This window comes from Mauremys reevesii, linkage group 8 (assembly GCF_016161935.1).
Source record: "Mauremys reevesii isolate NIE-2019 linkage group 8, ASM1616193v1, whole genome shotgun sequence".
Classification (NCBI taxonomy): Eukaryota; Metazoa; Chordata; order Testudines; family Geoemydidae; genus Mauremys; species Mauremys reevesii.
The window spans coordinates 5,657,706-5,683,057 of record NC_052630.1 but is presented as its reverse complement, the minus strand read 5'-3'; the positions used below and the strand labels follow the sequence as shown (position 1 = coordinate 5,683,057).

At 47.1% G+C, this 25,352-nt stretch overlaps 1 long non-coding RNA gene across 1 annotated transcript in view; it reads left to right on the top strand.

The window, feature by feature from the left end:
• The window catches only part of LOC120371040, a 29,530-nt gene extending 6,742 nt beyond the window's left edge, over nt 1-22,788 (top strand). Inside the window, exons 3-4 of the long non-coding RNA XR_005584113.1 lie at nt 18,285-18,444; nt 22,141-22,788. This is a non-coding gene — a long non-coding RNA (uncharacterized LOC120371040). The remainder of the gene's footprint in view (nt 1-18,284; nt 18,445-22,140) is intronic.
• Nucleotides 22,789-25,352: the final 2,564 nt, after the last annotated feature.

Sequence of the window (25,352 nt, the reverse complement as noted above, 5' to 3'; positions counted from 1 at the left end):
ATGTCCCTGACTCCCCGAACCAGCCTGCTTGCTTCTCTGCTGCATCATCTGCACTTTCACAGCAGACCTTTTTAGTCGTCTGACCGGAGTTGATCCTGTTTCCAAAAGTGGCTTTGCAGGATGTTTTATATGTTGCTCAGAGCCTGTGAGCTGCAGGCTGGCGATGGGCATTTTCCCTTCCCTGTTTCCTTGCTGTGGATGCACTATTTATTTCCAGAGTTTCCCCAGTGGAGTCAGCGGAATGTCCAGTCTCTCTCAACAGGACGTTCTGCGAAGTTCCAGCCAGAATATTTTTTACTTTGGGAGAGGGGTTCAAGTACAGATTTCTCCAGTGTCACCCATAGATGCTGGAACTAGGGGTGCAGAGGGTGCTGCAGCACCCCCTGGCTTGAAGTGGTTTCCATTATATACAGGGTTTACAGTTTGGTTCAATGGTTCTCAGCACCCCCACTATCAAAATTGTTCCAGCCCCCATGAAAGATCCTGTGGAAACCTCTGCCACTTCACTCCTCTCCTCTTGGTGTGCCCAAACTGTCTGGGTTGCCAGGGTACTGGGTTTTACTGTCCTTTCATGGCCTGTATTTATTAGGGCAAAGGAACACTGGCCAAGACACACTGTTGCTCACAGCTACCAGAGCTGCAAAGGACATTGATTTAACATCTCATTTGAATGAAGTAGTGCAGTAACCACACTCTTGCATAGGTCTTGAACCCACCATTTTCTCACCCACCCACAAGAATGCAACAGACAAAGGGCCTGATTCAGATCTCTCTTACAACCTGCTTTAAACCAGTGTAACTCCATTGGATTCAGTGAAGTGGCTTCTGATTTACGCCAGCGCAAATGAGTGGAGAATCAGCCCATCAGACATTATTACGATGTTATAATAATGCCACAAAGACCCCAATCAGAATCGGGGGCCAATTGTGTTAGGTGCTGTATAAACTCTGCGTGGACATGCTTCCTGACCTAAGAAGCTTAATGCATTAATTTCTTTGGACTATTTTTTACTAAACATTGACTGTACACATTTAATAGAAGTGACTGAAAATCAGAATTTCCATTCTGTGGGAAATTCCAATATTTTGATGTTTGTTTTTGTCTCAAATCAGGATGAAATGTCAAAACATTGAGATTATTTTTTTTATGTTTTGAAAAATTTGAAACCAGAAATGTCTCCATGATTTATTCTGGCTGAGTTTGACATTGAACAGCGTCTGCCTGAGCTGCAGTGGTGCCTAGTGGGAGTTGTAGTTCAGGAGCCTTGTGCCACCATTGTCCCTGGCTGGACTACATCTAGCACGATGCATGGCAATCACTGGACTCCCATGATGCATTGCAGTGGGTCAGCCAAAGGAGATAGTGGTGCATCATGGAAGATGTAGTCCTGTCATGGGGCTCAACCCATTGGGGATGATGGGGGCACAAGTCACCTGCACTACAGCTTCCATGGGGCTCCAGGCAGCACAGACGACACACACATTTATGCAAAATAGACGTGAAATCAAAAGTGGTGATGCAGTTCAACAAACCAAAATGTTTAGCTTCATGACAAAACTCAACCTGACAAATATTTTGTTCTACAGCAGATTGAAACATTTCAGCAAAATCTCGGATTTATTGTGGAAAATTTCAGTAGTGCAGAAACCACCTTCTCTACTGGAAAACAAAACAAAACAACATTTAGATGGGAAAACTTCTGCCGAGCTCTAATATTAAACCTAAAGAAACAAGATCAGCTTGTGTTCATCTTACAAGCATGTTTTTTTCTCTTCAAATTTTGCGTGTTTCAGTAATAGTTATTCTTTGATCAGTCCTGGAGGTCTAAAGAGCCTTCATCTTTGTTTGTGTCCTTAGTATTTTATTGACTGCCAAAGTACTCTCCTGACCAGCTTATGTTCGTTGTTAGAGAATTCAAAAGGTTCTGATGAATTATAGTGTGACTTGCTAGGGGTTATAGTGGAACAGAGAACCAAGTTAAGGCTCTCCTTCACCATCTCCCAGAACCATATTTTCATTGTATGCTTCCAGAGCATGTGTAACCTGGTTCTTTTTATTCTTGGACTATTTCCAGCATCTATTTGTAGCAAGGAGACCAATTCTGTGACAGCGGGCTAGAGTCCAATATGCACAATGGATGAGTTTAAATTGAATTGCCTGTGCATGTAGGGCCATTGCTCCATCACGTATGCTTTTGAGCCTAAAAATCCAGCCTATGAGAGTTTCTTCTCACATACACTAACTTATTAAAACATACATTTGTATCCTATGAGGTTCTAGTTTATAAATGGGTACTGCAGGAGGAGCGTTTCCTGCTGAATTAATAATGTAGACCAGGCTGAATTGTCCCAAGGCAGGGTTTTAAATTTCTCGGATGTTGTAACCCTGTTTAACTTTTACATTGAATCATCATCTCAATTTGGTCATCTGGCATTATTGACCCCATGTATGAAGAAATCCCCATAGAATTCTTTTAATCATTGATGTTCCCATCTGCAATCTTTACAATCATTTTGCACAACTGTCAGCTTCTTGTGGGGCGAGAAGGAGATGGTAAGGGATGTCACAGGTCGGGATGTAGGTACATTGTCAGGGCGGCGTAAGTGTCTAGGATTGGGATGGTAGCAAGTTAGAACTGCAGTGCATCAGTAGAACTGCATAAGGGTCCCATTCTGCAGGCCCTGGCTGGGATGCATCGGTCTGACTGGAGTGGGTTACCTAGGGAGGTGGTGGAATCTCCATCCTTAGAGGTTTTTAAGGCCCGGCTTGACAAAGCCCTGGCTGGGATGATTTAGTGGGTGTTGGTCCTGCTTTGAGCAGGGGGTTGGACTAGATGACCTCCTGAGGTCTCTTCCAACCCTAATATTCTATGACTCAACTTCTTCACAACTTGAGCTAGTTTCTCAAAGTAAAATTTTGGGGACAACTGTGGCCTAACCCACTGGTCCCTTCTGTCAACATTCTCTTTTGCTGTGCAACAGATATGAAACTACCGGCTCAACCTCCTTTCTGCATATGAGAGCCTGAATGCTCCCAGCCCCCCATGGTGCACATATGAAGCTTGTACTGTCCCTCAAGCTGTACAGCACCAGCAGACATTTGTCAGCAATGAAGGGTTAATAGTAGGCAGATTATGCCCTGAAAATCCCCTGGCAGTTCCTAGAAAATAGGATTTAGATCCTTGTATAAAGGTGACTTTAATTAAACAGGCTGATATCCAGTGACTCGCTGGAGTGTGGAGTTAGCTGAATTTGTAAAACTTTCGTGTGGGTAATTGGAGGGACACTGTTCTCTGCCACAGAGTAAAAAACATGCCAATTCCCCAAGGGATGATGATTCTTCAATACAGATGCAGAAAAAATAACCCCTACATATTAAAATCTGTGTACGTGGTGATGGGGATGGGTTAGCAGTGTGATTTCCAGGGGGTTCAAAGGGAAAATCCATGAATGATTCTGAAAATAGACTCCTAAATGACCGGCAGAGAGGATCTGAGTCCTTTAAAGACTGTGGACATAGACACATGTGAATACACAAATAGCATATGGTCCTAACCCATCACCCACTGAAATCAATGGAAAACCTCCCATTTACATCCAACAGCGTGGCTCAGATCCCGGGTTATGACCAGGGAGTGCACACTATAGCTCAAGAGCAGGATGCTTCCTCACGCCTGGGCTGGCTGTGTCCCATGGCGCAACTTGGAACAGCCTAAAGGCTGCAGTAACCTCTGCCAGTAGCCCTAGCCAATCAGGATGGCAGCTGGGGTACAGGGACGCCCAGCCCTTTCCTGTGGCCACGCCTGCTATGCTGGCAACAGTGGGTTGTGGCATGCCAGCTGCTGTGCTGGCTCTATGCCAACAGAAGAACTTCTACAGCCAGGATCTGCCTGCAGAGCTGTGCTGGGTGGCCACCCTGCACCAGAAGATCTCAGCAACAGTGTGTCCTCAGAAATTATTGCAGTGGCTTGGGTCAAACCAGGAAGGAGCTTAGCTTTCCCCAGAACTGGAACCCAAATGCAGCCAAAGACAGCCTGAGGTCTGAAAAAGTTTGTCTTCCTGCACTGTCTGGTTCTGGCTGGGCCCAGGAGGGGAAGAGGGGGAAAAAGTTCTTGAGGGGTTTGCAACCTGGAGAGAAGCTCAAAATCCTGGAAATCTGGCGACGGCAGAACCTTTTCTCTTGAGATTGCTAGCCCAGCTTTACAGGATCAAGAGGGTCTCATAGTTTAGGCCCTGATCCTCCAAAGCGCTTAAGCTCATCCTTGACCCTGATGCATTTGAGTGGTCCCATTGACGTCAACAGGGCTAACCACACGCTTACAGCAAAGCATACACTTAGGTGGTTTGCTGACTCCAGGCCTCCGAGAATCCTCCCAACTTCTGGATGCTTATCTGGACTTCGGACCTCATCCTGGCCGGTGTTGAGTGGCACTAAATACCTTGTAGGAGTAGCTCAGCACCTGTCAGGATTGGGCCCTCTCTGCCTCCTCCAACCCTTTCTGAAAATTACCAGTTCCCTACGTTAGCGGTGGAAGCTTCGTGCTTTCCAGAGGAATATTTTAAACAGCTCCAGCTGGGTTTTCCCTGGATTCCCCCTCGCTTTTCTTCTTTCTGCTAAAAATGGTGATACTGAGTTGATGCTTCCTTGCTTTGTTAGACTGAGGTCTAGTTAAAATTTCCTAAGAAAACCTCATTGGTTTGCAATGGAAATGCTTTCCATAACCTAAGGATGGGCCTGTATGGATTGCAGTGGTTACTCACTTGAGGGTTTTGGAAGGCAGTGCCTTCCAGCTGTCTCTCAGTGAAATGAATTGCCTCTGCCAGTGTAGTCCTGTCTTGTGAGCTGAGATCACTGGGTGCCCAGTTATGTTTTTGGGCACTCCATGCAGATACAGTATCTGAGGGGAAACGGATGCTTTTGTTTGGAAAGGAAAAGAGGAGGAGGCAGCAATTAAAGAGGATTAACATTATTAAAATGGTAATGAATCCTGTTAAACAGAGACTCACAGATAGACATCCCCATGTGACCTCTTGGTCAAGTTTGCTCTCTGTAGGCCTGGCCAAGGGAAAGTGCCAAAATACACCAGCCTTTGGTTTTTAACATACAGAGAAAGAAGCAATGAAAAGGGCTGTGAGGAATTTACAGCCCATGGAAGTCAGTGGGAGCCTTTTCATGGATTTGATGGGCTTTGAATTAGACCATTGGAACAGGAGGGAAGTTATTGGTTCCAATATGCCAGTGGATGACTGTGAGTAGTGACTGAAGATCATTAACGACTGGTGGTGGCCACAGCACCATCACAGTTGGTTCCCTTATTAATCACTTGAGCAGCCAGTCCAAGGATTGAAAGGATCAGTTCCCCTCTCATCCCTAGTGATGCCTTCTGTGGATGCAGAGTTGAGGGAGACTTGATGGACCAGCAAATGGCCCAGCTTGTGCGGCTTTTAAAGTGCTTCTTCTACAGAATAACAGATTGTGCTGCTCCCAACGCAGCGGGACGCTGAGCCTGACTGGAACTTCCAGGCTACTGCGGTGTTGCCAGCTCTTGAAATTTGATCACAAGTCTCGCAACTGGGGACATATTTCTTAAAGCCCGGATTGCATGAGAATCGCAGCGTCCATATACAAAGAAGCAAGTTGCTAGCCCCTGTGGTTGCAGAGAAAACTTGAGCATGCGAAGCCAGTGCAATCTAAAGGCTCAGAACCCAGAAGGCAAATAAAAAGAGCCCAACGTTCATTACTGAAAAGAAAAGAAAAGAAGACAGCTCGTGATTTTTGGGAGCCTGACTTGTTTTTGAACACGTGAGGGCTCTGCAATCACATAACGATAATAACATGATGTTGTTAGCATCACCTTCACCTCTCGGCATGGTTTCAGTGAAGCTGGATATTTACCCCTCGTTTACAGTTGAGACAGGAAGCAGATGATTTCCCGAGTTAGTAACACCCTTTGGGAACAAGCTCTTTTGGCAAAGATATAAGCCCCCTTTCTCCCCCCCCCCCACTCCCTTACTCATATTTCATCTAATGAAACAGGTACTTTAGCTTCTTCTGAAAAGACATTTATCATTTCTCCATCGTTGACGGTGGATTTTTCCTCCCTCTTGCTCTCTCATTTTAGCTTGCCCGAGGGGGCCATGCTACCCTTTATTAGCTGACACGTCAATTCTGCAGCTGGAAATGACACAAATGGAATGTGGCTGTAACTTATTTACAGAAATACTGTTCGCCCGGTGCAGCCATATCTTCAAATAATCCAGCAAAAGGAATAAAAATGTCATAGGCGGGTGCCAGAGCAGCAGGCGAAAAAACAGACAGTGAGAAGCAGTGACAGAAAGAGGGAAGGGGGAAAAGAGAGAGAGAGAGAGATGGAGGGAAAAAGTGAGGAATGGAAAGAGAAAGGAAGGAAGAGGAGATGTGGAGGGGGGAATGAGAGGAAGAGAAGATATAATATCGCCCCTTGTCTAAAAGGAAATCTATGATGAACATAAAAGTGTAATGACGGCCCTCTGTGCCCATTTACGTGCTAAGGTCTCTGGGCTTGATTCTCTCCTCACCTACCCTGGTGTTATTCGGGGGGGAAGCCCCTGAAGTCAGTGGTATTACCCAAGGTGTGAGTCATAGGAAACTCAGGCCCTCTCTCTCTGTGTTCAGTTTCTCAAATCTAATGCACTCCGAACCCTTCGTGCTTCTCATCCCCCATGGGCCTGAGACTCTATGGGCAGATCCACAGCATGAGATTCAAGGGGTGTGTAAAGAAATCTCCTTCAGGATCCTTTGCAGAGTTGCTCTGTCTGGGATGAGGGTTGTCCCCAACCAAAACAGCCTCTGAGACCTGCTCCTGAACCTGGCAGACCAATCCACTCCCCATCTCTGATCTCCAGCAATGTGGCTCACACCTGGGGTTGGGTGCAGGACCCAAGCCATATTGTCTCTTCTGCATAAGCTTCATGGGGCTGGAGGAGGGATGGTGTGTGGGGTCTCAGCCTGTCCTGGCACTGCCCCTTCTGCTTGCTCAGAACTTGGACCTGTCAAGCGCCCTCTGGAGGAGGCTGGGATATTACTTTAGGGGCAGCTGACCCCAGCGCGTCCATGTGGGAGATCATATGTGGAGGGTCCCTTCTCCATGCAGGGGATGGCCAGTCCATGAATTGCTGTCTTTCGAACCCATCCTACTCAGGGGCGGCTCTAGGATTTCCGCCACCCCAAGCACGGCGGCGCGCTGCGGGGGCGCTCTGCCGGTCGCCGGTCCCGCGGCTCCGGTGGACCTCCCGCAGATGTGCCTGTGGAGGGTCCGCTGGCCCCGCGGCTCTGGTGGACCTCCCGCAGGCATGCCTGCGGATGCTCCACCGGAGCCGCGGGACCAGCGGCCCCTCCACAGGCACGTCTGCGGGAGGTCTACCGGAGCCGCGGTCCCAGCAGTTGGATCCTGCTGCAGGAGTCAGGAAAGACTCCTTGCGAACAGTCCTATTCAGTGTCCATGGTCCAAACACAGCGGGCTGATTCACATCTCCTCACAACCCCAAGACCTACAATGTGGGTTGCCTGAGGGTGCAGGCCAGGCCCAGAGCTGGCCCAAAGTTCCCCAGGGGCAGCTCTTTCTAGCTGAACCCCCCTGCCATATCCAGAGTACTTATGGGGCCTTGAATTCCAAGGTTTATGTTGACTCTGACTGTACAGAGGTGCATTGTCAAAGCTGTGGAGGAAGGACGTTGCACAGAACCTGCCTGTAGCATCCCTGGAGCTAACTGATGCTGTGAGCCCATCCTGCCTCTCAGGAGCACTAAAATGCACCCATGAAATACTAATAAAAAGTCAAATATCCCATTGCTCTGTGACCCCATCACAGGCTGCACAAGCGCTAAGCCTGTAGCGCTGTCCCTTTGCCAAGGCAAGGCCTCTTGCTGGGACACTGCCAGAGGGAGACATTAGCATTTGGGAAAGTTCTGCAAGGAGCATTTTCAGTTCCCCATTTCTCCCCTCCTCCAGCAGCCTTTAAGCCTGAGACAATCGTGATAGCGGCGAGATGGGAATGAGGGAATAGGTGTTGGATGGAAGCTTTGTAGGGTAACAAACATTTGTTTAACTGCAGCCTCTGTGGTTGTGTCTCTGTGTTAGTGATGCTTGCTTTACCCAGCCCGTGTCTGTTGTAGGCAACAAGATGTTAATACTGTCTGCAAAGCTACAGGAAAAAAACCTGCCCAACCCACCCCTCTTTTTTTTCTTTGTGGTTTCCCCCTCTAACCTGTTTTGCTTTGTTTTGTTTTCTCCAGCTCACCTTCTTTTGCCCCTGGCTCCTTTACTTCCCAGCATGGTTCAAAGGAGAAACAATTCAAAAGGGGGCAACTTTCTTTGCTTTCTCTCCCTTGCTTTTAGAATCTCTCCTAGAAGTTAAACCAATTAATCCCATAAAAACAAAACCCAACAACCTCAGCCTCACTGCGTGGGCATGAGGATAGCACCCAGTGGAGCAGGCCTAGGGACCAGTTCTAACCAGAGTCTTCCATGGATTCTCTAGTTTGAAGGGGATAAGCCCATTAAGATTTTTGGGCAGAAACTATCAGAATTTTTATCAGAAACCTGATAAAATATAAACCCTGTGTAGCTATAAATCCCTACCTACTGCCAGGTTTAACTAGCGTATACCTCAGTGTAATTTAACAAAGTGCTTACCATTGCATTATTTGGAGTTTAAGAACAGAAAAACATAAGAATGGTCATACTGGGTCAGACCGAAGGTCCATCCAGCCCCATATCCTCTCTACTGACAGTGGTCAATGCCAGGTGCCCCAGAGGGAATGAACCTAACAGGTAATGATCCAGTGATCTCTCTCCTGCCATCCGTCTCCACTCTCTGACAAACAGAGGCTAGGGACACCATTCCTTACCCATCCTGGCTAATAGCCATTAATGGACTTAACCACCATGAATTTATCTAGTTCTCTTTTAAACCCTGTTATAGTCCTTGCTTTCACAATCTCCTCAGGCAAGGAGTTCCACAGGTTGACTGTGCGCTGTATGAAGAAGAACTTCCTTTTATTTGTTTTAAACCTGCTGCCTATTTATTTCATTTGGTGACCCCTAGTTCTTATATTATGGGAACAAGTAAATAACTTTTCCTTATTCACTTTCTCCACATCACTCATGATTTTATAGACCTCTATCATATTCCCCCCGTAGTCTCCTCTTTTCCAAGCTGAAAAGTCCTAGCCTCTTTAATCTCGCCTCATCTGGGACCTCATATGGCCAATGCCAGGTGCCCCAGAAAATTTTAATTCCTTGTGCTCATCAGTCAGACAGGAACTGAACTAGAGTCTCCTATAGCCTGGGTGAGCTGCCTAACCACTAGGTTACAAGGGAGGCTTTCTTCTCACTATCTGAGGGTCTTATTTTGTTCTGGTGGGAAAAGCTTCATGCCTGAGTCCTGGGCTATGAGAAGGTACCTTGAGGATTTAAGCTCACCGGTTTGAGAGCTGAGGTAAGTTTCCTGAGGTGGAATGGAACCAAGTGGGTCAGGTAGCCAACTGGGTTAAAGCTGATCTGGTGGAGTGGTGGCCGTGGACTTGGCTGGCCCTGTAAACTATGGCAGCTGTGGTCGTCCACTGACAGACCAGTCAGAACTTTGGAAAAAAAAGCATTGGTTTTTTTGTGGGGGGAATACCCCTTCCCCCCCCCCCACTCCAAACAATTCTGGTTTGAATCCAGATACCAGTCAGGCCCAGTTGTAAAACTCCTACAGGCGGCCAATGCAGAAGAACACAAGGTGGGTACAGTGTGAACATGGCAGCCCAAACCTATGAGCCCAGCTTCTGCTGCATTCGGAGCAAGTTGTGATTGATGGAGAAGCCCTGTGAAAGGGGGAATGGCAGTGATCTGTAGACTCTTGCTCACAAGGGCAGGCATCAGTGTTGATGAAATAGGGCATTCAAGGGGTTTCTTTGCATGGGCGACGTGGATTATTTTTCTTTTGGTTTGTATTTCCTTTTATTTAGTTTTCTAGAATGACATAGTGCTTTGAACTGAAGTCACCCTCAGGACGGGCATAGCACCACATGCTTCTCCCAAGCTGTCCCACCTGAGGTGTTGAGAACTGTCTGTAGAGCTGAAAGGTCATTTGGTCTCCATGGAGATTCAGACTTTAGCATCTGCTGACAATGCCAAAACGGGGGGCAGTTATAACGGCGGTGTTTAGGGTGTGGACACCAGTCTCTATGCTAGCTATATGTCCCCGTGTCTTTTCTTATTTAGGTCCAAATTCAGTCCCCATTTATATCCTTCCTGCCATGCCCCAGCTTGTCCTGAATTGATTAAAATCCTGCCCTTTACTCCCCAAAGCCTGTCATTGCCCTGTTGATATTTTCAGGCAACCAAAGGCATCTTCTAACACCCCAAGCCTCTCAGTAGGGGGGTATGGGTGCAGGTGGGTTGGGCTCCCACCATGGTGTTAGCCAGTGCTAGTTCATTGTGCAGTCATGAAGCTATGTAGGGGAATATGCTGACCTTGTTGTATTTAACAGATAGTGGGATAATGGTTCTATGTGACTCATTAGTTACAGAACACAGATCCAGCGCTTCCACATTTCGTTTAATTGAAATTCTGAAACATTTATTACTTGAGGCACACTTCAGTAACTTGGGTTTTTAAACCTTAAATTAATGACTTCAGCCATTTACAGGAAGGAAACAAGAGGATGGGGAACAGAAGAAATTCAGAAACTACAAGGACTAGGAGTGTGTGATTATTACCTGCTGTCCCTTCCTTTAAAGGGAGCGGTGCCAGGTGAAATATTTGACTCAATGCACCTTGTGTATGCATTGCAATCAGGTGGCAAAAGGCTTTCCAGGTTCTAAACAACTAATTGATTAATGAGAGGGCGATGGATTTAAAAATTAATTAATGACAGAGTAGTAACTGCTTCTTTAGGATCAAGTCCTGAAGTCATAACTAAGGCAATACTCCCAAACTGTCTCTGTCTGTCTGACAATAGGAGCTTAGCAGTAATATTAGTGTAGGACTAAATAGAGTTCTGTCTGAGAGGCAGGATGTTCTAGTGGTTAGGGTACTAAACTAGCACTCAGGAAACTTGGGTTCTGTTTCTGGCGACTCACTTCCTCTCTCTGGTTTTTCCATCCATCCTCTGAGGCATTTGAACAGATGTGATGATGAAGCAGAGGTGCAACCAGAATTTTGCTAAGGAGGGGGTCCAGGTGACCTGCCCGGCCATCCCAAGTTTGAGTGGCTTTGCGGCCCTGCGTGCCAGGTCTCAACAACACCCAACCCAAATCTCTCTCAGATTGGGAGACCTGTGCAAATGCACGGACTGCACACTGGTTAATCTGGACCTGCACCCTGAGGTCCTTTTGAAAAAACTGACTCTGTAGCTAGGGTGACCAGATCTCCCAATTTTATAGGGATAGTCCCGATATTTTGGACTGTCTTATATAGGCGCCTATTACCCCCCCCCCCCCACCCCCGTCCCAATTTTTCACACTTGCTGTCTGGCCACCCTCTCTGTAGCTGAATGGTTGCATGGCCACTGGAACCCCCTTTTTTTGGTCTATCCTGGTAAGTAACCCACTGGCGAATTGCTTGATAACAATGCACATAACATGGCTGATCTTCGCATATCAGAGACTGATGGCCCAGTGTCCCCTCCCAGGTTCCCATCTCCCTTGGGGACTGATCCAAACCCACTGAAGTCAATGGGAGCCCTTCCATTGGCTTTAGTCGATGTTGGATCAGGCTGTTAGTAGATAAAGGTATGAGGAGTAATCAGATACCTGCTGTCCTTCCTGCAGCATGTTGATTAACCATATGCTCATTGGTAATTGAATCTTGGTGAGAATATTCACCCCATCTTCCGTGGGGAAGGCAAATTGTCAGCTGATTGACGGGGTGGGGGGGATGAAAATAAATGTTGAACTGTTCCCCATTAATATTTAATGTTCAGCAGCGTTTCAAATCCCTAAATCAGTTGATTTTAGTGATGGTTTGAATTCCCCTCCTGCGTGGCTGCGTGATGGATTTAGTTTGTACTCCAAGAGTATGCAGCATCCAGTCACTGCATAGCAGATTCAATATCTCAGACCTTGATGGAGCCAAACAATGAGAGGGGAAACGGGGAGAGAAGCAACAGAACCTAGCAGATGGCTTTGGGCACCACGGAATGTTGAAGGAGTTCTTGATTTCTTCCAATGCCTCTGGGGTACCCTCCCCGGCCCCCATTCAAAGAAATCATTTTACTGAGCTTCACAAAAGGAATTGGACCCAAGGATCTGAGTAAGGGTGGCATCTGCCATTAATAAGGGCTCTCAATCTTGCTGCAGACAATAAACTGGTTGGGGTCAAGAACAAATGTTACCCCATGGTATAATATTGTACAATGAAATAAATTACGTGAGGTTTTATGACTTTGTATGAAAACTCCTGCACTGACCAGTCAGAGGCAGGATACCAGACTAGATTGGCCAGTGGTCTGGTCTCATATCTAATTAATCTATGCGAGGTATATATAAGGCACACGTCACCATAGGATCGAAAATGACACTCGCTATGTTTTGAAAAGGGCTTAAATTCAGCTGGAGCAGAACTCCGGTAAATATTTTCAAACCCACGAGGCAGAAAGCCTGAACTCCAGCCCCTCCTGTGGCACCGAAGCCCCAGAGTTCTGGAAAATACTCTGTGAGAATTTAAACCCTGGCAAACATCCTTCCTCCTCAAATAAATACGAACATAAAATAAGTGCATCTGGACATAAAATACCCATCAGTGGAGACCAAATCTGAGACTTGCTTTATTTATTTTAACACAATCTGCTTCATAAACTAAGTTGACAGAACAAAACAAACGAAAAAGAACCCGGCTCCTTCCTGGGAGTTATTCATACGTGAGAATAAACGTTGACAGGAGCATTCTCAAGGCCCCGCCTTTTGTTAAACTTAGAGATTTTGAAGAAAATCTTCCCCACGTTAGACACTAAAAGGAGTTTGGTCCTAAAGTCAACTCCTCCAACACCAAGTAATTTAAATGAAAGCAGATGGCATGTCTATAATTCTCTTAACAGGGATGCTGAATTTGCCACACTAGATCAAACCATAGGTCCATCAAGCCCACATCGCTCCAGAGATCATAGATAATCATGACAATTCAACTTTGATTTTCTCCCATGGAACTGAGCAGCAAGGTAGAAAATAAGTGTTGATACGCCACATAGCAAGTCAATTTTGACTTCTGATGTGGTCTGTGCACACAGATCTTCACTTAAAAGATAAGTGCAAAATTTCTCTGGGCAAATTATTTTGCCCATGAAGAGAAATTTTACTGTTCCTTCGCCCCCACCCCTGCTTGAGCTCACAGAAAAAAAATGTTGGGATTAAATGAATACTGAAAAGTCACATTTTTTTATATACAAATACTGGCAAAGGGGACATTGCTCATTTGGCTGGATAGCTCTATATGTTGCTTATTGTGTGCAGGCGGGAGATGGAGAAGTAATGGTGGTGTCTGTTTCAGTAGAAGAGATGGAGTCATGGCTAGCGCACGCTGCACCTCAGCTATTCTCCATGTCCCATGACCCCCAGGGGTGTTGGGAAGCAGAACATGAGATAGAGCCACCTCAGGGTCGCTCTAATTTACCCCGTGGACTGGATAGGCCCCTGCACAATCCTAGAATGCACTGAGTACAATACAGCCTTTCCCACCCACTCTGTTCCCATGCTGAATGCAGGAACCGAGCCATCATTTCTTTAGAGGTTCTCTCCTGTGGGCCTGCTCCCATGGGCTGCTTTGTGCCCGTAAGCACCACTGACTCCGGTGTCTTTTGGGTTTTGTGGTATTTACAAATGCCTGACTTGGGAATGTTCATTGGAGGGAAGGAATAAGACTAGTAGACCTCTTTGAAGAAATATGTCTTCAGGAGAGACTTCTTGAGGAGAAAAACGTGGGGCCACAGCATATCAGGTAAAGGGAGGGTGTTCCAGATGCGCACTCACAGGGGTTGCATGGAAGAAAATCCAAAGCTGGAATGGAACAAAGAGAGGACTAGAACCTAGATCTTTTTATTCCCAGGCCTGTGCCTTACCCCATCTGGCTGGAGCACCATGTGTCCTTAGCTTGACTTGCCAAGCAGTGCAACGTCTTGGCCAAGGACTTTGACATGATGGGACGAGAACAGTGGGCTACACTCTTTGGTTCCTTCCTCCTTCATTCACATCCTCCCTATGGGCCTCCCCTGTGCTTCCAGAAGCAGAGATGTTTTCTGATCCTTAGTGGTCAGTTTTGCCTTGAATCGTGACTAACAGTCATTTTAAACTTAACAGCTCACAGCAGCTGCAGTTCCAGTAGCTATTATCATTCTTAAGGGCCTGTTGCTGCACTCCCTATTCAGGTCGATTTCCCACTGAAGTCATTGGAAGTATTTAAACCTTTCCTCAACCTTATTAAATTTTCTCTGTTGATAACATTTACAGGCAGGTAAGACTATCTCCTCTCAGCCATACCCAGGCGCTTCATGAAATATATGCTAAGGAGTGTGGAGACACAGTTACTCCGCTCCTCCCCTCTTGCATATTCTCCCTTCTGGCCTGTCAATGGCTGTCTCATTTCAGGAATCCCAGCACATCACATTGGTGCTAAATTCAGTTTGTTTTCTTTTTGAAAATTCCAGTTCATTTCATGGTCAAATAAAACCCAGTCCTCCTTGTGCAGCAGACCTAGCACGAGATGAAGAACCCGTACAGATAATTTATGGGAAATCCATAATTGAATCTTGGCTGCTCTCATAAATCAGATCGCCCTGTTATCAAACAGCAGTGAGTAGCGTAACATATTCAAAAAGCCATATAATTGATGGCTTCTCGACAACAGCCCGGCATGCATGGACAGTGATTTCATATGGGCGCTTGCCCTCCCCCCACAACTATCTTTTAAAGATTCCGGCGAGGAAGGCTGAGCTCCCTGATGTCCAAGTGGAGCTATAAGCCAAATGGACAAAATCATTTTAAAAAAAATGCTGATAAAAAAGAGAACAGGCTCCAAACTGATGCATAAGCTGCAGAATCTTCACGCTGCAGATTAAGGGGACTTGGGGGAACAGCAGCTGGGGAAGTATGTGGTTGTTTTTCAACGTTACTACAGCTTGTGAAAATGAGGTGTTCTGAGTAGAGTGAGGCATAGCCCCAGGCAGGTTTTGTGTAAACTCCCACCCCTACAATCAACCAATGCACCACAATCTGGACCAACAACCCGGCTGCTGATCCCATCCTTGACCTCACTCCTCACCCTGTCGTGCTCCCGCTGTTCCCTGCAAAGTCTGAGCCTAATCCTGAGAACGAACGTGAGTGAAGTCCATTAAGCTCATTTCACATGTGACCTAATGAGGATTTGAACCCAGGAAAGGCATTTTTCTACACTGCTGCCCATCCTTTTATCCCAATAATTTCAAGGACAAGTCCTCCCAACAGACTGGGTTATTTCAATCAGCTTCCTTTTGACCTAACAAGTCAAAATCTGCATTGTGGCGGCATGTGCAATAGGGGACTGTTCTGTGTGTGTAATGCACAATTTTTATGGACGTGACTGCATGAAACACAAGCTCATTGTGCCTGGGATTTCCTACCTTGCAGGCCCGGTATTTCTATTTCTTGCAAAACATGTAGGCTTTTAAAAAATCTTCCCCTATGGACCATCAGGATCAAGAGCACAGAGAGGATAAAACGGGGAGATGAGTGGAATTTGCAAATGGAAATGAGAAGCTTATCCTTTCCCAGTGTGTTAAGCTTAAATGGAATGTCTGCGGAGTCCCAGCAATAGCAGAGGAGACAGAGGGAAATTCTTTGGAGCCTATATAAGCAGTTAAGCTGTTGAAGTGAGTTTTTTCCCTGCAGGTATATATTGGCATAGGATGTAAATGAATCCAGAATAAGTGAAAGCTGTGGAAAGGGTCCTATTACCAAAGTAGGCTGTATAGGAACCTGACCATTCATGTCTGTGGTAACTAATTAGTAGGGTGAGACAGGTTTGGAAAACTGGACCCAAAGGTCCCCAAGAGGATGGGTATCTTGCTAATGGCCTTTTTGTTGCGAATATCTCACATCCTTCGGTAGTGTCACTATCAGCATGAAGACAGGTTTCAGAAGGGTAGCCGTGTTAGTCTGTATCAGCAAAAAGAACAAGGAGTCCTTGTAGCACCTTAGAGACTAACACATTTATTTGGGCATAAGCTTTCATGGGCTAGAACCCACCTCATCGGATGCATGCAGTGGAAAATACAGTAGGAAGATAGATATACAGAGAGAACATGAGACAATGGGTGTTGCCATACCAGTTCCAACGAGACTAATCAATGAAGGTGGGCTATTATCAGCAGGAGAAACAAAAACTTTTGTAGTGATAATCAGGATGTGCCAAAGCAAAAAAAGGTTTTTTCTCCTGCTGATAATAGCCCACCTTCATTGATTAGTCTCGTTAGAGCTGGTAAGGAGACTCCCATTGTTTCATGTTCTCTGTGTATATCTATATTCCTACTGTATGTTCTACTCCGTGAATCGGATGAAGTGGGTTTTAGCCCACGAAAGCTTATGCCCAAATAAATGTGTTGGTCTCTAAGGTCCCCCAAGGACTCCTTGTTCTTTTTATCAGTATGAACTGTCTCATGGTGATATTGGCCTCTCCTGGCTCAGACTTCAGGACCCACGCCAGGGCTTGCTTTAATACCTGATGGTGGCACTGAAGTGCTGCACTAGAAGGGGTGCCATCCTTCCGAAGAGACATTAAAGCAAGGTGCTTTCTGTCTGCTCGGGTGCAAGAGGAGAAAAGTTCTCTCGGTACTTTCAGAAAGAAGCCCCAGGGCCCCAGCCAACACGGCCCCACTCCATTTCAACAGAGTAGCACCCAAGGCTGTGTGTGTTATTGATGAGCCCACAACAGTGGCTGCATCTGCTTACACAGATGCTGCAATGCCAATACCAGACTCATTGCTTTACTTTGTAAAAGTGCTCCAGGCTCTCGTGTGTAATAAAGGTGTTATATAAAACCCGACTCTGTTCTGGAATAGCAGGGAGACTGCAGACCCAGGACTAAGGTGCTTGGACAGAGCGGCGTGAGCTCATATTACCAACTTAATGTGAGCCTGGATCAAGTGCATGGCAGATCTACAAGAGGGAAAGAGAGAAAGCAATACAGGGAGCTGTGTACTTCTGCATAGACTCATGTGTCTTTTGACTGCCCTGACTAGAGATCGATCCATACCGAGACTCTCCTTTTAATTCTGAAGACGTGGGCTTGCTGGGGTTTGAGCTGCCCTCTCAAAACATTCCTCATTTATTTGAAGGGGAAAAGAAAGTAATTACCCAAAGAGAAAACAAGCTATCGGTTTTGTGGCAACAACATTTCCCAGTGGAGTCTGAAAGGGAGGCATTTTACATACGACTTGTCTGTAAAACTAGAGCAGCGCAGTGTGCCGAGAAACTGGAACATGACAGCTGGAGACTGTCAGATTAGGCAGAGATGGGAATTCGCATCAAAGTGCATTTGAAAACAAAAATCTGGCTACTGGTTTTGAACCGTGCAGACCAAAAGGAAGCCCATAGGCTTGAAAGTAGCTAGTTGGTGTTTCACAGCTACCCTTAACTCAGTCCACAGACATGACAGGTGCCCGTATGTCGCATTCGATTGCAGTCCAGATCAGACTACCTGCGTGGAGCAGCGCAGAGCTTGGCTAACTGGGATTGGTAGTCTCCTCGGGCTGTAACTCCAGCCTTGCTGCAATCTAGATCTACTCCATTTCATGCCCAGCAAATGTGTCCCTGAGTTCCTGGCATTTGCCAAAACTGTCTTTCGGTGGGCAGTATGTGGATCCCTCTGTTCTTTCAAGTTGGCATCATGGAGGGGAGAGAGAGGAAAAACCAGGAGATTGTTTGGGATTGGCGACACCTTCATAAAGTTTTTAAGAGCTGGAAAAATTTTGCTGAATTTTTGAATGTTCTTTTAAAATGAATAATCCCTCCTTTTTCAAAGGCAAAAAAGCTCTCTTCCCCCAAATGTAATAAAACCTTAAAGTTCTGCAATGAAAGAAGACTCCATATGCTTCTAAATCCTGGATTCTGGGTTTCACGCTCAGCTGTGGTAGCAAATCCTCTGCTTCCCACAGCAATTGGAAACACTTGGATAAATCTTCCCTAGGGAGTGTTTGCGTGGAAGCGATGTCCTGTCATAGCTCTGTATTTCACTGCAAAGTCTCACTCCTTCCTTCCAGTGTCTGATTTTTCTTGCTTATTTATTCAGGGACCAACCCTGTGACCTGTCGTAACCTCTGATTTTACCGGAGTACAAATGTGGGACACCGGCCCCTTGGAAAAATATCAGAAAACTTTGCAAAACAAGGTGACTCAACTGTAACAAGTGAAGTGGAAAATACTAAGTGACACGCCATGGACATTTAAGTGTAAGTGGGAGCTTTCATAGCTTTAATGCCGTCACTCGATGCTTCTCCTGTAGGTTTAACTTATAGCAACAAACAACAACTTGGGGCATCACATCTCTGCAAAGTGGATAGAAAGAATCAGAAATAGAGGGATGTCTTACACACTAAAGTGGAGTCTAGATGTACCCCCAAAACTGCATTCCATTCTCCCTTCAAAAATGGCTCTCTCCTCTCTGCTTACTTGCACATTCCCAGACGCATCATTAGGCATCAAACCAACTTTAACTCAGCCCTGTAGTGACCCCACTCAGTAACCATAGGGTTATAATTAAGGTGTTTTGAAGACACATTCGATTTGTGGCTCTTTGTTTCCCAGAGGTCACTGGGGAGGGACCTGCTAATGAGAAGGTTTGGGTTAAGGACCGGCTGGGATTTCTGATCTTTGCCCAGTGATGAGCTCATTCTCCTCTGAGGTCTCTCTCCAGGTTGTTCAGTTCCAGGACAGTGCGCTGTTCTTCTGGAGGTCAGTGGTGTGAAGATCTGGGAGTTCTTCGGGATCTGCGCTATCCCAGCAGCCATCCCGGTATCCGTCCCACCACCACATCCCCAGCTCTCAGCTATGGGGCAGATCTTCATAGTCTCGCTCAGCTAGGAATTTCCCTGGTCTAGTTCCCCTGTTCACACAGCTACGCACATCTGAGAAGCCAATGCCCGTTGAGCAGGAAAGGCCGCTCCTTGTCTCTATTCTCAGGGTCTCATCTGGGTTCCTCTTTTCTTCCCCTGTTGCCTCTTGAATCTTTGTTTCTTTATTTCTGTTTTCTCACTCACTTCCTCCGTGTTTGCCTGCAGCCATGAGGCTGCACCCAGCTGCTCTGTTCCTAACATGCACACTGCTGAACAATCCCTGCTGGAAAGGAGCTAGGCTTCATCTCCCATTCAGGGCAGCGCTGGCCTCGTGGGGCTGGTAGGGTGAGGGTAGAGGAGTGGCTGCCTCACGGCGCCCCCTGGTGGCCTCAGGGCATCCTTTCATGCAGCCCATCACCTCAGTTTCCCTACTTACAGTCCCAAATAAACTCCACGCAGGGGTTTTCCAGCCACAACATCCCTGCTTTGGTCCAATTTATTAACTTAACATTCAAAACTAAATGCAAAGATCCCCTCCAGCCTTCAGCTGGGTGGAGTCCGAACTCCCCAGACCTGGTCAAAATCCTTCCTACCCTAGCAGGCTATGCCCAGCCCTTCCTAGCTGGAGCAATTCCCTGGGTTTCATGGTCTTCCCTACAGGAGCCCCTCTCATGCTCTGCTGTCTCACTGCAGACTCCTGAGCTTACTCCCTTCCTGCAGCTGCTTTCTGCTCTTTAATTCCCCTCCGGTGGGGCTCAGGCTGTCACCAGCATGGGCTTGGCCCAGGATCTCCAGCCCACGGGCGAGCCAGCCGCCCTGTTGAGGTGCCATCCCGGTGCCAAGCACAGAGGCTCTCTGCTGTCTCGTTCCTTTCTCTCAGATTTAGGCAATGCTGCAGATGGTGAGCGAAGGGATCAGATTTGTGTTCTCTGAGCCTCCCTTTCCCACTTGAGTTGAGCAGCTGTTCCCCGTGCCTGGGATGGGAATACTGCTAGTAACAGCTTCCTAGTAAAAAAGGTTAAAACCCCTTTAACTGCACACGCTGGACAATTTGCCAGGTACATCATTGTTTCCATTCCATGATCAAAGGGTTAATGCTACTGGCTTCAGTTGGACCTGGTTCTTTTTTGATTTATACTTGGTGTCAATCATGTGTAACTCTATGGAGGAGCATGAAAACATCCTAGTGTAAAATGTGTGTGAAGGGCCAATCCGGCTCATAACGTTTGCGTTAATGGTAGTGTTTGGTGCAAGCTGGATTGTTACAAAGTCAGTGTGTGGTACAAGGGAGTTTTTGATGCCCCTTTTGTACCGAGATAAGCAGAAGCAGGGTAACATCTCCCATAGAGGTTGGTGAGATGAGCCATATGACTGCGAGCTCAGATATTTGCAAAGAACAGAAGCCAGAGGGATTCCTATTGCTTGTACTGAAATGAGAAGGGTTCGTTCCCAAACCATCTCCATGTGGGAATGAACAGCCTTGCCTCTGCCCTTGTTGTATTGTTTGTGCTCCCAGGTTAGAAATCAGTGTGAACTAAAAATACCTTACTCTCTTTTGGTCATATTTTCCCTTTCCTGTCATCAGTAGAAAAAAAGGTTAAGGTTGTTTGGTTGACTTAACTGTCCATTTCCATACCTTAACATACGAGGAGTCCTTTTCAGTGTAGCCTCCCCTCTGAATTTCCTGGGTTATAATGCTTATGTTTATGGGCTAATCCCGCTAATATCTTTTACCCTTAAATTACTCATATGTACTCTTAACTTTAACTCCACTTTAATGTAGTGTTTCATCTGTGAATTTCCTTTGTTTTAAAAAACTCACTGTAAGAAGCCCAAAGAGAATGCTACCAGGTGAATGTACTTACCACTGGAAGACATATTTTTTTTTCACTTTACTTCCAAGGCAGACTCACTGATGCACCACAGTAGCACAAAGTTGCCAGCATGCACTGACCAGTTAAGCTGATTTATAGCTGATTTGTATCCTCAAAGGGGTGTAGAACGACTGACATATAGTGGTGAATCCCACACTTAATTTGCAGACTGGCAGTATGTGAAGGAGAGCTGGGGGAGTCCTGCCCCTAAGTCCCAATGCCTCTGAGCTTTAGGGGCCCGCCTTGCACTTCTGCCTCAGTTTCCCTCATCATGCAGTAGAGTGAGCCAAGGTAGCAATGTCATTGGAAGCCTTTCAAGCACTCATGGCCAAGCTAGCATGTTGCCACAGAAGCTTTAAAGAGCAGTGACACTTGATCCAAGTATTTCACCAGTGAGAACTCTTGACACGTGGCCAGTTCCCCTCATACAACTGAATTATTACAGCTACTAGAATTGTTGCAAATTGGATGAGTTACCTTAGATGTCACAATAGCCTGACTGAAAAAGTATCTAAGCCTCTCTGTAACCTATCTAATCATAATAATTAGATACAACAATCATTAATAACCTGATTTAATTACAACCCTAATTTCTGCAATTATAGTTTAATGCACAAGGTTTCAATTAATTTCAATTAGGTGAAAAGTCTGAAGGGTCTGTGTTATTTCGTTAGGGAGTTCATTTGGGACCCAGAAAAGGCCCACAGAGTCTACACTTCTTAAAGGACCCAGTTTTTAATTAATTTCAACTAATTAGTGGATTTACTTGTAAATTTTCAGAAAATTCCTTCCATCCTCGGGGAGCGAGCGCAATAAGCCAGGGGATGATAAACAGCATTTTCCATATAGAACAAGACGTTTGAAATCCAGCTTCAAGTGCAAAATAAAACTTGGCCTTGACTATAGAGTCAGGGCAGTGGCCTCATGGGGCTTGAACTCAGGACTGTCCCCCTCGAGAAAAGCTGCAGCCCTCGTGCCACGTTCTAGCCCTCTGGGTGCAAAGGAGTTGGTTCTACGTGGTGCTGAGCACTCCTGTGAGGCACTGGGACCTGTCAGCTCCACTGGAGTCAGCGGGAGTGGAGGGTGCTCAGCGAGACTGAACCAAAAGCACACTCCAGATCCTGGCGATATCTTGCAGTGGGATGGGTTCTTCTGCCAGCACCGTGCGGATTGTAGCTAGGGTGCCATGAAGTCTAATTATTCCTCTTCTCACTGCCAGGGTAGCGCTTGGGTCATCCACCGCAATTGCTCCCCATTGCTGTGAACGGAAAAGCCACGCCCCTGCCTCAACCAACCGTACTGTCTGCCAGGTAGAGCTCAGCCCTGAGCTCGATTGCCCTCCCAAAGGGGGCTTGGTTCAGCTTGTCTGGGTCAGAAAGGCCTAGCCCCAATTTCTACGCTGTCGTCTTGCTGATCAGAGCAGAGCCTAAAAGAGACGTTTCATTTTCAAGGGCAGACAGGAAGAGGAGGTTTTTTGTGGCCAAGGCCCTGGGCTGGGACTCCAGAGATCTGGGTTCAACTCCCAGATGTGCCAGAGACTTCCTGTGTGACCATGGGCAAATCACTTAATCCCTCTGTGCTTCTGTTCCCAATCTGTAATAACAATACTTCCCTGTCACAGACGGGTACTGTGAAGCACTCAGCTACTATGGTGATGGCAGATTTTGTTTATTTGTATGGTGGTGACACCTGAAGTCTCTAATTATGGACAGGGCCCTGTTGTACTAGGTACTGTGCAGACGCACAACACAGATGACAACCCCTGCTCTGACGCACTTACCAGCTAAGGTCACGTCTGCACTTGGAGCTAGACGTGCGATTCCCAGCTCACGTAGATGGATTCGTACTAGCACACTAAAAATAGGAGTGGCGCACCAGTAGCACAGGGGTAATGCTGACAGAGCCTGGTTGTGGGCGGGTGGGATTGAACTGGCAATCTCTGGAGCTTAGTGCATGAGCTGCTACAGCAGGGGGTCAGCAACCTTTCAGAAGTGGTGTGCCAAGCAGGGGCGGCTCTAGGTATTTTGCCGACCCAAGCACGGCAGGCAGGCTGCCTTTGGCGGCTTGCCTGCGGGAGGTCCCCGGTCCCGCAGATTCAGCGGCACGCCTGCGGGAGGTCTGCCGAAGCTGCGGGACCAGCGGACCCTTTGCAGGCATGCTGCCGAAGGCAACCTGCCTGCCGCCCTCGCGGTGACCGGCAGAGCACCCCCCATGGCTTGCTGCCCCAGGCACACGCTTGGCGTGCTGGTGCCTGGAACCGCCTCTGGTGCCAAGTCTTCAATTATTCACTCTGATTTAAGGTTTCACGTGCCACTAATACATAGGAGAATGTTCTGAAGACCTGGAACTATAGCTTGATTTTCTGTTCCCACTGTTGGGTAGAATAAACCACTGACTCGCGCTCACCAGTCTGGGAGTGATGGCTTCTTACTGTACTGCTGATAATGCATAGATAATGGCACAGATACAATCAGTCGACCTGGGTAGGGTTGCCACCCATCTGATTTTCACCCAGACAATCCGAGTTTCAGCTTGTGCCATTTGACAAGCCCTGATGTCTGGGTTTTTTTTAATCTGGGGGAGAAGAGGTGGAGCTGAGATGGAGCCTTGGGGGACAAGGAAAAACGGGTGGGCTATGAGAAAGAGGCGGAGAAGGGAGCAGGGCCTTGGGGGGCCGGTTACCAGCCATTAGAAAGGTGGCACCCCTAGGTCTGGGGCTGTTGCAGAAGGATTTTGTGGGCTGTTTTACTTTTCAGTTGCTTTGTATCATCGTTTGCTGGCTGTTGTGGTAGAGCTTGTACTTTGGTCGTGTGGGATGCGCTGCTTTGTGCTGCAGAGAAATCAGTTTGTAAACCACTGATTGTTACAGAAAGACCATGTGTTGTGGGAAGGCCTGCACTGATTGGTGGCTTGCTTCGGAATGCTGCCGGGGACAATTAGCTCCATTCATCGGAGGTGTAACCCTCCTGAGCTCTGTGGAGTGCCACCAGGGGCGAATGTGGTTTAATGGAACAAGAGCCGGGCTATGTGAAATGTTCGCAAAGAAATCCCTCAAAAATGGCATGGTTTTGGTTTTGTTACGCTCGGATCAGGTTCCCCGAATAGCTCATGAGCCAGGGTGCAGATCTGAGGGCTGATTTACATCTTTGCAAAGAAATCTTGAAAAATACGTGCCCTTGCACAGTTGAGATATGCAGGCAGGTGGATCTCAGTGTTTGCAACTGAGTGCTCTGCTCAGTTTGGGTGATCACTAGACATTCAGCCCAAAGAGCGATCTGGGGCATGACCATGCCAAATAGTTTAAAAGGAAAATGAATGAAAATGTTCCCTGCAAATTGAAGCTGCCAAGTCTCCCATAGCTTTAGCTGTGGTGCTGATTATACTGATTTCATACTACAGTGGTGAGACATGCTGCAGGATACTGTAGGGAGATGCAGCTTCCACTGATTTGTATTAGTGTAGTGCCCCACGCTGGAGGAGCAGTGTGCTGAGTAACCCACAGGGTTCACACTGATTTGCTGCAGGACAGAGCAGTCTGCTACCTTATACTGGGGGAGGCAAGCGGTGAGCCAGATTATGTTGATTTGCTACAGCACAGTGCGGCCAGCCCTGGCAGACTTCAGGGGAACGGTGTGTTGGGATGTAAATGACACTGATTTGTGGTAGCACTCTGCAGCATGTTGCAGCATAAAGGGCTGTGCTTTTGCAGTGTAACAGTGTCCTGGGGACACTGATAGTGCAGGGGAAAGAGAGAGCGGATTTCCTAGTGAAGACCCATCCCCTAGCAAAGCATCAGCTGTCCAAAGACAAAGATGTGCTCAACCTTTCCCCTGCACTACCAAAATGCTGCAGTGCACCCATTTGCTCTCCCAAAGTCAGGCAGGGAGCAGCTCTTCTCCTCCCTACCCGCCCACTGCTGCCCAGCACACAGCTCCTCCCAGCAGGCTGGCACACACACACTTGTAGTAATCCTCATGTGCCGCCGGCTGGCAGGCTGATCAGCTGCTCCCCAGTAGCCTGCTCTGCTCTGTAAGCCCACCCCAACTCCCCACTGCCCCCTAGTCCAGAAGGCACTTCCGTCCAACCGTCTTTCCTGCTCCTTACCCAGCTTAGCTGATTTCCTGCTCTCCATCTGGCCCAGCTGCCTGTCTTGTTTCTGGTCCACCTGCTGTTCTCTCCAGGTATTGCTTAGCCCACCCCTTCCCAGGCATCTCCAGTTCTCTGCCTACTCCTCTTGCTTTTGGTTGGTTCCCTGTCTTCCATCACCGTTCCTCCCTCCACTGTCTCTTGCCGTCCAAGCTCCCCCATTCAGAGGCCTCCCCTGCCCGTCTACCTGCTGCTGCTCATTCCCCGCTGTGCCACTTAATGTGTTAAATTTTTTAAAAATAGTGAAGTCATTAAAGAGAGAAATTCTGAATGTTTTCAGATTTA